We start from the raw sequence: 18,083 nt of genomic DNA on the forward strand, positions 1-18,083 counted from the left end.
CTTCCTCTTTCCATTCTGGTAGGTACTCCCCTTTACACAACATCCTTATTCATTCAGCTACAGGTCATTGTATCTCCATGTAGGTACACCTGCCCTTTATATTCATTAAATGCTGGGTATGACCCCATCATTCTTTCTGAGTAGGCCTCATGGTCCGTTACCTCCAGCGTACATTCCCCTATGTATACTATAATTAAATATTTTCTGGTAAAAATAAAAAATCTATGTTACACTTGGCCTTTGTTAGACTGGCATTCCTTAATGTCTGTCATAATCAACTATTCTTTGGCTTATGTTCTTTTTCATTAATCATGTCTCCATCTTATGTATACTAGGAAATTGTCAAAGTTTATACACCTGATGGTTCTCACATCGCATCAGGTTCCTAATATGTAATCTTAATGTTTGTGTTTATATGTCTTCTTGTGTGTATGCCGATGTGTGTTTGTGTAGTCTGATTCTTTGGCCTTCTCATCTGAAGATAAGATGTAGGTTATTGGAAATCACAGAAACAAGAAAGGACTTCTGTGATAGAAGTAGATGAATATGGAAAGAGGGAAAAATAGATAGGTCCTAAAATCAGAAGTAAGAGATAAAACAATAGAAATGATTGCTAAGAGTGAAGAAGAGAAAGAAGATAGACTCAGTGAGAGGAAACCCTTCCCACTCCATTTCCCCAGGACCCCTACCTCGCAGGTACTTGAGTGAGAAGCCGGAGGAGGTTTGGTGTTACATCATATCCTACAGAATGGACATTCCCACCTTCACCCTTGAGGTCCCCGAAGGAAATCTTAGCAACCCTATAGAAACAGCAAATGGTGAAGAATCAGGCACACTTGTTTGTGAGGGTTGTCTGAAAGGTGTGGTGCGTGTTTTGTGTTAGTCGTGATTTATGTGTTCTCGTAAACCATGCTTTTATCCACAATAACCACCCCTTTCCAAAACTGATACAAACCCCCCAATTTACACCACGACCACAACAACAACATAATAAAAGGTATAAAATATTCTATACAAAATAGAGCATCTATGCAGTACAGTATAACAGTTGTTCAAGTATTCACTTGATATTATATTTCTCCATAAATATAAAATCCTATTCAGTTTATGTCATCTAGATATTACCCTGTTTAAATAGTACCATCACATTACCTTTTTCCACTAATATAATATTCTGTTCATTTTATTTCATGTCTAGAGATCACTTTCTTTCTTATTCTGTGAGTCGCCTAAGTTGTTGTCATGTCCAGTTTTCTAGGTAATAAGATTATAGGATAGCTTAAGATTTTAGGAATAGATGACAGAATAGTTTAATATTTGAAGGGAATTCGGAGTGGGAAAATTATTTTGGAAGAAACACCAAAAACAACTGAGGATCTGATAGTCACCACTCTACCCGTTAACTCAGAATGTTAAAGTTCTCGGGAGTGTATGACTCTGCCCAGGTCCCATGGATCTGATATTAATGTTTCTTGTAAACTGGCAGACCAGTATTTCTCTTTAAACTTCTTATGAAAGCCTCCCACTGCAAATCAGTCACCACATCCCTAGTTAACACAAGGTGAAGACACTCTTTTTTCTACTTGTTTCTGGATAAGTTTGATTTCTCTCCGGAGTTTGTATATGCTCTTCCTGGTATCAGTAAATTCAGAAGAAGGGTTAGGTGATGCATTCCTGTATGTTATTCTCTCAGTGACTTTCCAATCTATAATTTCCTCTACCTGCTCCTCTAGACTACTTATATTTAATGCATCAGTTAGCTATCCTCTCTTGGAAACTTCTTTCTACATTTTATATTTGTGTATTAACACCTGTAATTTGTGATTGGATTATTGGTATTAATTCACTACTCTTATCAACATTCCCTTTTAAGGTATGCAGTCTCTGCTTTACAGCATCGAACTTAATAACATTACATACATTTTCAAATGATCCTAACTTTCCACTAAGCTCAGATTCCACATTATTACATTTATCTTCAATGTCAAATTCTAATCTTTTTGCTAAATCTTGGAAAGTATCATTCTGCTTGTTACTAATGTCAGTGAACAGTTGGTTTAAATGAATGTTCAAAGAACTTGTTAATTCTTTCTTTAAATCTTATTTCAGATTTTCAGCTTTACTATTTAGTGTGTCAAATTCAGTCTTTAGTATATCTATATTTGTTGCTAGACTATTCAAGGCTTCACTCTTGTAATTTAGAACTTCACTTTCAGCATTTAAATTAGAATGTACCAAATCTTTTTCTTTTCTTAGAGTTTCATTCTGAGCACTTAATCTAGAATTTAAAGTTTCATTTAATTGTAAACTCTGGGCTTCTAGTTTTCACCTAAAGTCAGAATTTGAGCATTTGAAGCTGTACTTTGTGCTTCGATTAAATTTGCTAACTCAGTCCAGTATGGTATTTCTCTACTGATTCTCATAGTCATAGCAGGTTCTTGAGTTTCTTCTACTTGTTTCACATTATCCATATTCTTATGAGCTTTAGATATAGTACGCATTTAAAAACTTAACTCTAAGTGCAACAACAACATTAATCCAGTTCACTCAACAATTTATCCAACTTTACACACCAACAATAAAATACTGTTTTACACTTACCTGGTGAAGAGTTTAGGCTGCGCCAGCAAGGGGATGTGGAAACAGCACCAGTGAGCAATATCTGGTGACAGTGGTGTTGGATGTATGTTTCCACGTCTGTCTGCTCCCCACAAAGGATCTTCTCAGTCAAATTGTTCTCGACATATTTTTCTTAGTCTAATACAATGAGATCTTCTCTCTTTTCTTTTAATATTACGACTTTCTTACGGCTTTCCTTTTCTTGCATTTATTAATTTTTTCCACTTGATTTTTAGGTTTAATCCAGTTTCTCGTAATGGTTCTCTCACCTTGTTATACTCGGCTGCTATGGCAACATGTAATATCTTCTTATCTCATTTTCTCAGAAAAGTCCTGCTCTCTTCTGTCCTTTCACCCAGATCACCAAGTTCTAATGCTTTGGACGACTTAAAGTGGTGAAGTATTTGTGTAAACTCCCACTTCTTTAACAATGCAACTTACTTGAGATGGTCAGCAGACTTTCCTTGATAGTTAGCTTGCTTCTGCAACCTCCTTTTCTCTTCTTCTCTGGAGTATATTTGCTAGGAACAGGAATTTCTCAAGACTCTTTCTACTTCTAAAAAAATTGCAGACGTACGTAGTTTCTTTTGCTTCACTTAAAGATGTATACTCAAACATAAAAACTTTTACAAATCTCGTTCTCCACTTAAACAAACACTGTCAAGTAAGTCTCCTGACATATCCAAAGGTTAGAGACAAAGTTCACTTACACATAAGAGAAAGTTGGCTTAAAAAGCAAGTCCATTCTCATGCTGAATCTGAATACACGTCTTATCCTCTCCAAGTCCAAGATGAGCATCAATTAACAATATCTCCACTGTTCTGTTTTTCCATTACAATAGTTAAAGTTACAAAACAGCACAGAATACAGAAACACTCCTTGTTCTTTCACTAAGGCTTCCATGGAACAACCAGCAAACATTTGCCAGTGCCATTTGATCACCACGTCTACAACCGTCTCACAACAAACTTCAAACCTGCACACACAGAAAGGTGGTGAACAGTAAATAGGGTTCCTTTCTCCCACTCACAACCAAAATATTGGGTGTTCAAGATGTTGGAAGGCTGAGTGGTTCTATAATTTACACAGAATTTCTCGAAGCACAACAATTGAAGTTGAAACTGTTATTGGGAAAAAGAGTTCAATGGTTAAAGATAAGAACCAATACAACAATACATCATTCCAAACCTCTTCATACACCTTTTTCCTCATTTGTAACATGATGTTTACTGGATATCGAAGCATACTGCATCTAAAAAAATTTTCTTGATTTTGTCTTACCAGTGTAAACTGTAAGTTCCCATTTCACTTTGTGGGATAACTGAATAATTCAATATGGTGCATGATCTACATAATTTTGTTCCAGCAAACATGAGATTAAATTAAAATGAGGATTACATATAAAACTTACATGATTCATTGTTGATATTGTTAGAGTACTCTGCTGTTGTGAGGCCATTCTGTAGATTCTTCAGTTTACCAGGTTTTTTAAGTAGTTTATACAAATAGTTAGGTTTTCTTCTGAAATAAAACACTACCTGCCTTGCACAAGAAATGACTTAATGAGGGCAAATGACAAGGTTGTTCTAGTTGCAGCATTCTGCAAATGCTCACTGGATATGGAAATAATTCAATGAAATAACAATTACATAATTTCAGTTTCATGAATGAAATTTTCTCACTGATTAGAAAATACTAATAATCAAACCATATGCTCAAATAAGAGTTGTGAAACTATAATTTTGTGGGGGATTCAGGTTTAATGAGTTATATGCAGAAATAAAAATACAATTTTCTTGAGAGAGGCAACATGCACAGATATTGTCACAAAGCAATATGAGAGCAGTGTACTGGATTATCATTACACTATTTAAATATCAACAGGGCAATTATATCACAACCTGTCCTCTCGTCCACCACCACACAGAATTACGTACATAATTCTGCCAATATCCTTATGCGAATTCATTAATGTGTATGATCAAATGATCCATGGACCTTTCCGTTGGTGGGGAGGCTTGCGTGCCTCAGCAACATAGATAGCTGTACCATAGGTGCAACCACAACGGAGGGGTATCTGTTGAGAGGCCAGACAAACGTGTGGTTCCTGAAGAGGGGCAGCAGCCTTTTCAGTAGTTGCAGGAGCAACAGGCTGGATGACTGACTGATTTGGCCTTGTAACAATAACCAAAACGGCCTTGTTGTGCTGGTACTGCGAACGGCTGAAAGCAAGGGGAAACTAGTAGTAGTAGTAGTAGTAGTAGTAGTAGTAGTAGTTTTATTCATCCGTAGATCTCTTTTTACAAGGATATAGGACATGTCAAAGTATTTACAAGTTTAGATCAATTTACAATAAGCTAATTCGTATACACATATATTTACAGACTTCTAGTTAGAGACAATCATTAGATTTTACTCCTGGTATACAATAATTTATTTACAAATAACTCATTAAATAATGTAATGCCACACTATTCACTCATATTTCACTATCAGTCACTGCACACACTATACACACATTGTTTCATAACACTTCACTCACTACATACACACACACACACACACACACACACACACACACACACACAGGTGATCCTTGGGCCATTTTCTGTACTGCAAGTTCCCATTTGCTATCCTGAAAAACTGAGTCAGCATCCCTTCATAATGAGTGAGATGTTGAGCTCAGAAAGAGGAAGAGGTGTTAGTATTGTGCTATGCATAGCTTGAGGGGAGAGTGTCTCTAGAAAGGAAAAAAGAAGAAAAATAATAAAGTGAAGGTGTTATGTGGAATATTGGATGTTTTATAATCATCATTAATATTATTATTTGTTTGTATAACATTTTTTTATCAAACCCCTACTCTGCTTTATCTAAGTAATCCTTCAATGTATAAAATGTATTGCATAACAGGTACTTTTTAGCTGCCTTCTTAAATAAGTGTATTTTTGAAATTTCTTTAATCTCTTTTGGTAATTTATTGTACAGTTTTATTCCTTGGTAGAAAATGCTGTTTTGAGTTTTATGTTTATTTTTTCTTGGTAAATGTAAGTTGAGTCTATCTCTTGTTGCATGGTCATGGACAGAGCTGTTTGTGCAGTAATTGCCAATGTTACTTTTGATGTGTACAACTGACTGGTAAATGTGTTCACATGGAGCAGTTAAAATTCCCAGTGTTTTGAACAGATCTTTACAATGAGCTCGACTACTATTTCTGGTTATTATTCTTATGGCTCTTTTCTGGAGTTTGAAAATTGTGTTCATATTTTGTGGATTTGTTCCCCAAAAAAGAATGCCATAGCTAAGAATTGAGTGTACATATGAATAATATGTAACTAAAAGACACTGCATGTTACACACAGATGATAGAATTCTAAGGCCGTAATCTTTCCCGAGGGCATGCAGCTTTACTGTATGATTAAATGATGATGGCGTCCTCTTGGGTAAGCTATTCCGGAGGTAAAATAGTCCCCCATTCGGATCTCCGGGTGGGGACTACTAAAGAGGATGTCATTATCAGGAGAAAGGAAACTGGCGTTCTACGGATCGGAGCGTGGAATGTCAGATCCCTTAATCAGGCAGGTAGGTTAGAAAATTTAAAAAGGAAAATGGATAGGTTAAAGTTAGATATAGTGGGAATTAGTGAAGTTCGGTGGCAGGAGGAACAAGACTTTTGATCAGGTGATTACAGGGTTATAAACACAAAATAAAATAGGGGTAATGCAGGAGTAGGTTTAATAATGAATAGGAAAATAGGAATGTGGGTAAGCTACTACAAACAGCATAGTGAACACATTATTGTGGCCAAGATAGATACGAAGCCCACACCTACTACAGTAGTACAAGTTTATATGCCAACTACCTGTGCAGATGAGTAAGAAATTGAAGAAATGTATGATCAAATAAAAGAAATTATTCAGATAGTGAAGGGTGACGAAAATAAAATAATCATGGGTGACTGGAATTTGGTAGTAGGAAAAGGGTGAGAAGGAAACGTAGTAGGTGAATATGGACTGGGGCAAAGAAATGAAAGAGGAAGCCGCCTGGTAGAATTTTGCACAGAGCACAACTTAATCATAACTAACACTTGGTTCAAGAACCATAAAAGAAGGCTGTATACATGGAAGAAGCTTGGGAATACTGACAGGTTTCAGATAGATTATATAATGGTAAGACAGAGATTTAGGAACTAGGTTTTAAATTGTAAGACATTTCCAGGGGCAGATGTGGACTCTGACCACAATCTATTGGTTATGACCTGTAGATTAAAACTAAAGAAACTGTAAAAAGGTGGGAATTTAAGGACATGGGACCTGGATAAACTAAAAGAACCAGAGGTTGAACAGAGTTTCAGGGAGAGCATAAGAGAGCAATTGACAGGAATGGGAGAAAGAAATATGGTAGAAGAAGAATGGGTAGCTTTGAGGGATGAAGTAGTGAAGGCAGCAGAGGATAAAGTAGGTAAAAAACAAGGGCTAGTAGAAATCCTTGGGTAACAGAAGAAATATTGAATTTAATTGATGAGAGGAGAAAATATAAAAATGCAGTAAATGAAGCAGGCAAAAAGGAATACAGACATCTCAAAAATGAGATAGACAGGAAGTGCAAAATGGCTAAGCAGGTATGGCTAGAGGACAAATGTAAGGATGTAGAGGCACATCTCACTAGGGGTAAGATAGATATTGCCTACAGGAAAATTAAAGAGACCTTTTGAGATAAGAGTACCACCTGTATGAACATCAAGAGCTCAGATGGAAACCCAGTTCTAAGCAAAGAAGGGAAAGCAGAAAGGGTGAAGGAGTATATAGAGGGTCTATACAAGGGCGATGTAATTGAGGACAATATTATGGAAATGGAAGAGGATGTAGATGAAGATGAAATGGGAGATACGATACTGCGTGAAGAGTTTGACAGAGCACTGAAAGACCTGAGTCGAAACAAGGCCCCCGGAGTAGACAGCATTCCATTGGAACTACTGATGGCCTTGGGAGAGCCAGTCCTGACAAAACTCTACCATCTGGTGAGCAAGATGTATGATGAATTCTTTACAGACGAATGGAAAAACTAGTAGAAGCTGACCTTGGGGAAGATCAGTTTGGATTCCGTAGAAATACTGGAACACGTGAGGCAATACTGTCCCTACGACTTATCTTAGAAGCTAGATTAAGGAAGGGCAAACCTACATTTCTAGCATTTGTAGACTTAGAGAAAGCTTTTGACAATGCTGATTGAAATACTCTCTTTCAAATTCTGAAGGTAGCAGGGGTAAAATACAGGGAGCGAAAGGCTATTTACAATTTGTACAGAAACCAGATGGCAGTTATAAGAGTCGAGGGACATGAAAGGGAAGCAGTGGTTGTGAAGGGAGTGAGACAGGGTTGTAGTCTCTCCTAAATGTTTTTCAGTCTGTATATTGAGCAAGCAGTGAAGGAAACAAATGAAAAATTCGGAGTAGGTATTAAAATCCATGGAGAAGAAATAAAAATGTTGAGGTTCGCCGATGATATCGTAATTCTGTCAGAGACAGCAAAGGACTTGGAAGAGCAGTTTAACAGAATGGATAGTGTCTCGAAAGGAGGAAATAAGATGAACATCAACAAAAGCAAAACGAGGCGAATGAAATGTAGTCGAATTATGTCGGGTGGTGCTGAGGGAATTAGATTAGGAAATGAGACACTTTAAGTAGTAAAGGAGTTTTGCTATTTGGGGAGCAAAATGACTGATGATGGTCGAAGTAGAGAGGATATAAAATGTAGAATGGCAATGGCAAGGAAATCGTTTCTGAAGAAGAGAAATTTGTTAACATCGAGTATAGATTTAAGTGTCAGGAAGTCGTTTCTGAAAGTATTTGTATGGAGTGTAGCCATGTATGGAAGTGAAACATGGACGATAACTAGTTTGGACAAGAAGAGAATAGAAGCTTTTGAAATGTGGTGCTACAGAAGGATGCTGAAGATTAGATGGGTAGATCACATAACTGATGAGGAAGTATTGAATAGGATTGGGGAGAGGAGAAGTTTGTGGCACAACTTGACCAGAAGAAGGGATCGGTTGGTAGGACATGTTCTGAGGCATCAAGGGATCACCAATTTAGTTTTAGAGGGCAGTGTGGAGGGTAAAAATCGTAGAGGGAGACCAAGAGATGACTACACTAAGCAGATTCAGAAGGATGTAGGTTGCAGTAGGTTCTGGGAGATGAAGAAGCTTGCACAAGATAGAGTAGCATGGAGAGCTGCATCAAACCAGTCTCAGGACTGAATACCACAACAGACAAACAAATAAAATTATTATAAGTATTTTATGACTTACTTTGCATAAACTGAATCAAGTTATCATGTGTTACATATTATTAATCACAATATATGTAACAATCATACGATGGAAAATCCAGGATGTAATGTAACAATAGTAAAGTTGACACTCACTGTGTAGCAGACCTCCTGAGTCACAGATAGGTGCAACAAAAAGACTGTTTCAAATAAAGCTGTCAGCCCATAAGACTGTCATCAAAAATAGATGTGTGTGTATGTCTATCATCTATTTTTGACAAAGGCCTTACGGGCCAAAAGCTATTTGTGACTCAGCATCTGTGCTAAATGGTGAATATGCATAACATTTATATAGGTAAAGAATTATTGACTAACCATTATGTACTTCAGTCTTTGATACATATTTTTCTTACCTTTATTTTTCAGTCAGTCTGCACAATCTTCCACATCTGTTGCTGCTATTTTCTTAGGCTGTCCGTCTTCTCATGTTTCTCAAATTTCTCCTACAGTCCATTTTCTTTCAGCAAAATGGTCTCTACTTTGAGAGTTGTAATTAATTTCAAGAACAGATTGACACTGCATGAAAACCAGTGTCGAGCTTTGTTTACTAAATTAATACACGTAATTGATCTGAGTGGGCTGGCCTATAGAGTCTTATCAAAATAGTTTAAACTGCGATGAAAATTCTATAGATGAACTCACACAGACATGAATAAATTCACATCATCTTGGATATTATTATTGTAATCTATGCCTGTCTCCTTTGTTATCACTACTGTCTTTATGGTTAAGTTTTTTCATAAGATTCGAGAGAAGTAAGATTTACAATAAACCTTTTTCTTCTCTTTTCTCGTGAAGTTGGCTCCAGGTCTTCATGTCCAGGAGTCTGATTCTTGAAGCTGAAATTTTCACATTTTAGGTTCTTATGGTGAAATTGATCTAAATGAATTTGAAGAATGTCTGTGCAGGATTTGTTTCTGTTTATTTGTGCCAAATTATACTATATCACACTGTTTTCAATTTTCACATTAACGAAACTGAATTGACATTGTTCATCTGAAATAAAGAACACATCTGATCACATAGAGGAATGCTTACTACTACTTGGCTCTCCAGTAACAACAATACTCCAAAGGGTTTACAATCATTCTTGACAAATGAATTTGTATTAGTTTATTATTATTGTTTTATAAATGAATCCAGAAAGAAACATAATAAATAGTGCATGATTGTGTAATTAATTATAAAAATAAAAGATGTGCCATATATTTTGTAATTTCAAATGCTTCAAAAAAAAAATAAACTGCATATTTTGAACTAGTACATATTGATTGTGACAACAAAAATAAAGTAATTCCTTTTCATAGATTTTAGCTTGAAATAGAACAATTTGTGTATGAAATTATATGAGATTTTTCAGAAAAACAGTAGAGATAATATTGAACTATCCAAAATTCAAAAAATATTTCTTGTGTCTACTATTTCTGTTGAGGAAAAGTAATGCTAGAAGAGGATGTCCCTTTACAATATCCCCCTCATATGATTTGGAAACAATGTGTTTACAATATTTTGTGACCTACTATAAGGTTTGCCAAATGGTGTACATAATGATGCCAATAGATAGAACACAGATGTATAGAAATTTGTGATGTATAACATATTAGAGAAAACTTAAGAAAATTATCTCCTACACAAGTCATAATTTATATATACATCAGGACATGGCATTCAGATTTTCATATCTGTGGAACATTTTCTCACAAGAAAAATGATACAAAGTAAAAACTACAACATTACAACATTAAACTATAGAAATAAGTGGAGAGTCAATTTAAATTACTAGGATTACAAATTGCAGGTGGTATAACATGCCCCACCATCCAGGAGAGCTGTCACACCTGAATGCCTTGTTAGTGAACCAGCGCCTATTTATACGCAGCTGTGCATCTCTGTTTTGCTAACGCACCATTCTGAGTCATGTACTCATCACATCTAGTTAGGTCAGTGGGCCCCTTCTGCCTGTAACTTGCACCAAACAAATCACTGTGTTTACTCTTTTCAATGGTTCTACAGACCTGTGTCCTCCAGTCTTCTTCACAGCCACTGGTAAACATAACTTACTGTCATCAGGCCTGCACCTGGCCGTAACTTGTGCCCTCAGAAATATTGCACTGAATCTAACTTTCCTATCTTAAATGGTAGCGCCACTAAACACCAAAACAAGTGAAAGGACCTGAGAACAGGCAAGAGTTGTGTGAAACTGCAATTTATTGAAACTTATCCATATCAAATACAACCACAGTCTTACAACCTCTACATCTAAACACACATCTATGCTCTGCAAGCTACAGTAATTCTTCCTTTATGGACTTGTTCTCATAAACATGTTCAGTTGGTTTTGAGGAAAGGCAGCTAATTCATATACCTGTGTGTATTTGAGACCTCAATTTTGATCTGTTTTTATAACTGATATGTAAAGAATATAGTCCTCTTTCTTTATTAATATGAATACATTTTTCCATAAAAGCTACAGATCACTCAAAATAGTTAATTGAAATTTCTTCTGTGCCTCTCAATAGAATCATGAACCTTAAAGAGATAAATAATGTTACCAAGAAAACTAAACAGTCCAGACACAATATGACCACCTACCAAAAGCCTGAATAACCACTTTCCAGTGTGGACCTCTGCAAGACATTTAGGAAGAGAGTCAATGAGGTTCTGAAAGGTACTGACACAGATGTGGAGCTATGCTGACTCCTGTGCCATGACCTGCTGCATTAGGTTTCTCTGTTGAGGATCCATTGCAAGTACTGCCTGATCAAGGTAGTCCCACAGATTATTGATTGGGCTTAAATCCATGTGGTGTGGAGACCAGGGGAGTACAGTAAACTCATCCTTGTGTTCTTCAAACCGCACACATAGTCCTGCTGGGAGATGTCCACATGCCAAGGAAAAATCAAATGCATGTAGCAGTGAATGTGATCCCCAATGATAGATGCATACTTGCATTGATTGATTGTGCATTCCAGAATGACAAGATCACCCAGATAATTCCACAAAAACGTCCCCAGACCATAATTCTCCTTCCTCCAGACTGGAAACATTTGACAAATAATGCACGGTGTTTGCTTTCAGAGGTTTCACAGAGTACAGGACAATAGCCATCTATCTGATGGAACATAAAATGTGATTCATCTGAAAAGGCCACCTGCCACTACCCAGTGCACATTGATTTGTGGTACTGGTGTGTAAATTCCAACCTTCATTGCCAATGAACAGCAGTCAGAATGGGGAATGAACCAAGCATCTACTTAGATGCCATTTTAGGAACACTTGTACCCTTGCCCCAGAAGCCAGTTACCATGGTCTTTTGGATGTCAGATAAATTACTCCATTCCCACATTACAACAATGACTGCACTGTTTCCCACATCCCCCTGACACACTGCTGACCATCCTACAGTTAGTGGTCCCACCTGCCATTTGTGAGTGATTATTGAACCATAATATCAAACATAGGTGGTGGTCACATTAATATAAGTGGACCTTGTATATATCTGAGATGCCATGGAATTTATCCCACCCATCTCTTTGGCAAGCACGGCAGGTACAACAGCGCCAGTTAATACTATGTGCCAGGTGAACTCTAGACAGCCATGACATTTATCTGCCTCAAGGGGAGAAAAAGGAATCAAATTGTTTTGAAATACAATTATTTTGAAATAGAACTTTAAATAAGGTAAACATATTAGCAGTATGCATTAACCATGATAGCAGTGGCAGTAGAAGTATGAATGTAAACATGAACAAATTTAGAACTTTACAAAACAACTGAAGAGTGCATTGCAAAGGACATTTACCAGGATACAACATATTAGGATTGCGTTGTATTTTTATTGTTCCTGTTGTCTACAAAAGCGGCTTTTGCATTAGGTACTGGACAAGACAATTTATAAATATACAAATAAATGTGATTTCTATGCATACATTTCATTCATTTACATAATTTTTACAGCACCTGTCATAAATTTAAATATTCTTCAATGGAGTGGAGACAGTGCTGCTATAAATATGATTGTAAAAGTTTCATGTAAGTATTTGTTTAAAAGTGTGGGGGAAGTTCATTATAAAGTGACACTTACATGTAGAAAGCATATTTTGATGCAGTGATGTGTAGATATGGGTAAAGGAGGAATTCTAATCATCCTAAAGACGGCTTTACATGAGTCTCAGTGATTTTATCTCTGGTCTTTTTTTAAAAAATAGGATCATTTTGTCCCCAGTTGCTAATTTGTCTGGTGACTAGAATGAGATTTTTACTCTGCAGCGGAGCCCAACTCTGTGCCCAACTGAGACCCAAACTCGGGACCTTTGCCTTTCGCGGGCAAGTGCTCTACCATCTGAGCTACCGAAGCACGACTCACGCCCAGTCCTGACAGCTTTACTTCTGCCAGTATCTTGTCTCCTTTGTTTGGTGACTGCTTTTTACTGGTTTTCATAGTTCTTATTTATTGTCCCTTATCAATACAATTGTGATGGAATCATCAGATAAGATCATTTTATGAGAATCTGCATTTAAGTATAGATTTTCAATATACACAATGCATTGAAGTGGTGCCATTACTTCTAACGGTGTGGGGCGATAAGAAGGGTTGTGAAGTTGGATTGAGAAATTCACACCTCTCTTGCATCGGTTGACTTACTTGGTATGTACATCCAATCATCTTCTATTGATTTTCGGCTACATCAATCTCCAAAAACTTCTTCTCCAAAGAATACTGCTGGTTAACAGGAATTTGTAAGACTCACTCTCTACTTTTGAAATAATTTAGTACTCAAAGAATACTTTAAGTTCAGTCTTGGTATATTTCAACTTCCTTAAATAACATATTCACCATTTCTCACATCAATATTCGAATGTTTACAAGTCAACCATTCATCATGCATTAGACTCTTTAAAATATATCTGCAATAAAGTTAATTTAACAACCACATAATTTATGAACCTGCCTTGCCTCTGGCAAGTCCTATACATGAAGTACTTAAAAGTCTACAATCAATTGTTCATTTCTCTTTAACAATAACCACAGTCGCTAAAACAGGAAAGAGTACTACATAATTACTTCTTGTTCTTTCATCATGGCTTCTGTGGCGCTAGCAGCAAACACTTGGTGTCGTTTGACCACCACGCTTCCTGTCTTCTCATAACAAACTTCCAGCCTGCACACAGAAACAGGTGGAGAAGTAGATACACTCTCCAACTTACATTTAAAATGTCATGTGTTTGAAATGCTAGAAGGACAGGTGGTTCAAGAATTTACACAGAAATTCTCAAAGCACTACATGTCCCCATCTCAGCTCAAATATGTGATATTTTATACATAATCATCATGTATGTTAATATCCCACATAATACTAATTCACATTTTAACCAGTATACATTCTATTTCTTTTAATAATTGTGGACAGCCTTTTATTTAATACTTAGCTCTTCTTTTTTCATTCTACTTTGATAACAACAACTTGAGCATTTCATCTTATGTTGGAGTCAGTTCTTTATGACTAGAAATCATGTTGACAACATTTCTGATTTCCAATCATAAACACCAGGTGTCATAGGCACTTCATTATTTCATCCTTTATTCTAATTCTGTGTACTATTTTTTCTGTAGCACATACTAGTTTCATTATTCACAGTAGTTTGTAGTCTGGAGGAACTCTGGGAATTGAAAGTGTCCTTTCTGACATTAATAACACATAATAATGGTAGTGGTATATAGAATTCAAACTTACCAGAATAATTCCTAAAACTGTATACTTCTGTCATGATACTGTCCTTTTCCCCTTGGATCAGCACCTATACCTTACATGTGGGTTGACCCTATGAGTGCCCTTCCTCCTCCCGTTCTGGTAGGTACGCCCCATCACCAAACATCCCTATTCATCAGGCCACAGGTCATCCTAGCTCCATGCAGGTACACCTGCCCTATATCTTTAGCAAATGTCAGGTACGTCCCCCTTATCCTTTATGAGTAGGCCTTATGGTTCATTGCCCTAGTATACATCTTTATGTACATTATAATTAAATATTTCCTGGTAAAAATACAAATCTATTTTACACTTCACTCTCACTTCTTAGTACCTCATTTAATACCCTAGAGTCCTCCTATACTTTTCAACTTCTATAATCTTAATAGATACTATGTCTACACATATTATTCAACTCATGGTAGATAGTCATTCAGCTCAGATCATCCATTTAGTTGGACTGTAAATTTATTTACAGCTGCTTACTGTTGAATAGTGGGGTCTCCTGTAATAATAATTCTTGCATTGCATCCTGTGAAAAAAAAAAGATCCATTTGTAACTCAACATTTAGGTCTAGTTCATCTATTGCAATGGATACATGGAGAACTCCTTTTATTAGAGCTTTTTTTTTTCAAATGAGAAATATTTCCTAAGTATTTTCCTTTAGTTTATGTTATATTTGTTTTTTTCCTGTTTTTCATATGTAATGTAAACCATTTTAGTGCAGTTCTAATTCTGTGTAGTTGGAGCTTATCCAACTGTGTTGTGACCCACAGTGCCAAAGTCTATACGTAAGTCTAAAAAATGCCATTGCTGCCAGTGGAGTATTATTATATTTCCAGGGCATTATTTATAAATTCATAGATGGCATTAGTTGTAGACTTATTTTTCTTTAATATATATAGTATAGTATCAACAATATGAAAACAATATATTGGTACTCACTGGAAAGGTGTGAAGGTGTGCAATGGGACACCCCCTGTAGCATTGCTTCTTTTTTTTCTTTATAGAAAAATGCTATACAAAAATGTATTTTAAATCTTGTATTAGCTAAAAGAATATCATATGATTTTGTATATGATGTATTGTATTTCAGACTGAAATGTAAAAAAAGAAATTAAGTTGCAACAATCAATACAGCTAAAATTATTCTTCGTTTAGAAATATTTGAAATTACAAACTATCTGGCACACTTAAAATTCATATTATTAGTTGCACAATCCAATGCTAATTATGAAATTTATTTCTGGATTCATTTACAAAATAATGATATAACATTGTAAAGATTCTTCTTTTGTCAAGAAAGTTTGTAAACTCTTTTGAGATTGGATTCATGATTTCCTGTCAGGAAGGTCGCAGTTTGTAGTAATAGATGGCAAATCATCGAGTAAAACTGAAGTGATATCAGGTGTTCCACAGGGAAGCATCCTGGGACCTCTGCTGTTCCTGATCTACACTCCTGGAAATTGAAATAAGAACACCATGAATTCATTGTCCCAAGAAGAGGAAATTTTATTGACACATTCCTGGGGTCAGATACATCACATGATCACACTGACAGTACCACAGGCACATAGACACAGGCAACAGAGCATGCACAATGTCGGCACTAGTACAGTGTATATCCACCTTTCGCAGCAATGCAGGCTGCTATTCTCCCATGGAGACGATCGTAGAGATGCTGGATGTAGTCCTGTGGAACGGCTTGCCATGCCGTTTCCACCTGGCGCCTCAGTTGGACCAGCGTTCGTGCTGGACGTGCAGACCACTTGAGACGACGCTTCATCCAGTCCCAAACATGCTCAATGGGGGACAGATCCGGAGACCTTGCTGGCCAGGGTAGTTGACTTACACCTTCTAGAGCACGTTGGGTGGCACGGGATACATGCGGATGTGCATTGTCCTGTTGGAACAGCAAGTTCCCTTGCCGGTCTAGCAATGGTAGAACGATGGGTTCAATGATGGTTTGGATGTACCGTGCACTATTCAGTGTCCGCTCGACGATCACCAGAGGTGTACGGCCAGTGTAGGAGATCGCTCCCCATACCATGATGCCGGGTGTTGGCCCTGTGTGCCTCGGTCGTATGCAGTCCTGATTGTGGCGCTCACCTGCACGGCGCCAAACACGCATACGACCATCATTGGCACCAAGGCAGAAGCGACTCTCATCGCTGAAGACGACACGTCTCCATTCGTCCCTCCATTCACGCCTGTCGCAACACCACTGGAGGCGGGCTGCACGGTGTTGGGGCGTGAGTGGAAGACGGCCTAACGGTGTGCGGGACTGTAGCCCAGCTTTATGGAGACGGTTGCGAATGGTCCTCGCCGATACCCCAGGAGCAACAGTGTCCCTAATTTGCTGGGAAGTGGCAGTGCGGTCCCCTACGGCACTGCGTAGGATCCTACGGTCTTGGAGTGCATCCGTGCGTCGCTGCGGTCAGGTCCCAGGTCAACGGGCACATGCACCTTCCGCCTACCACTGGCGACAACATCGATGTACTGTGGAGACCTCACGCCCCACGTGTTGAGCAATTCGGCGGTACGTCCACCCGGGCTCCCGCATGCCCACTATATGCCCTCGCTCAAAGTCCGTCAACTGCACATACGGTTCACGTCCACGCTGTCGCGGCATGCTACCAGTGTAAAAGACTGCGATGGAGCTCCGTATTCCATGGCAAACTGGCTGACACTGATGGTGGCGGTGCACAAATGCTGCGCAGCTAGTGCCATTTGACGGCCAACACTGTGGTTCCTGGTGTGTCCGCTGTGCCGTGCGTGTGATCATTGCTTGTACAGCCCTCTGTGCAGTGTCCGGAGCAAGTATGGTGGGTCTGACACACCGGTGTCAATGTGTTCTTTTTTCCATTTCCAGGAGTGTATATAAATGACCTGGGTGACAATCTGAGCAGTTCTCTTAGGTTGTTCGCAGATGATGCTGTAATTTACTGTGTAGTAAGGTTAGCTGAAGAGCAGTATCAGTTGCAAAGCGATTTAGAAAAGATTGGTGTAAGGTGTGACAGGTGGCAGTTGACGTTAAATAATGAAAAGTGTGAGGTGGTCCACATGACTTCCAAAAGAAATCCATTGTAATTTGATTACTCAATAAATAGTACAATTCTCAAGGCTGTCAATTCAACTAAGTACCTGGGTGTTAAAATTACGAACAACTTCAGTTGAAAAGACCACAGATAATATTGTGGAGAAGGTGAGCCTAAGGTTGCATTTCATTGGCAGGACACTTAGAAGATGCAACAAGTCTACTAAAGAGACAGCTTACACTACACTTGTTTGTCCTCTGTTAGAATGTTGCTGCGCGGTGTGGGATCCTTACCAGGTGGGATGACGGAGGACATCGAAAGGGTGCAAAAAAGGGCAGCTCATTTTGT

The 18,083-nt window shown here is 37.8% G+C and overlaps 1 protein-coding gene across 1 annotated transcript in view; it reads left to right on the forward strand.

Annotated features, from left to right (window-relative positions):
- The window catches only part of LOC126278700 (uncharacterized), a 128,627-nt gene that overhangs the window by 20,552 nt on the left and 89,992 nt on the right, over positions 1–18,083 (forward strand). The gene's annotated exons all lie outside the window — the stretch shown is intronic.

The sequence above is a fragment of the Schistocerca gregaria genome, chromosome 1, assembly GCF_023897955.1.
Source record: "Schistocerca gregaria isolate iqSchGreg1 chromosome 1, iqSchGreg1.2, whole genome shotgun sequence".
Lineage (NCBI taxonomy): Eukaryota > Metazoa > Arthropoda > Insecta > Orthoptera > Acrididae > Schistocerca > Schistocerca gregaria.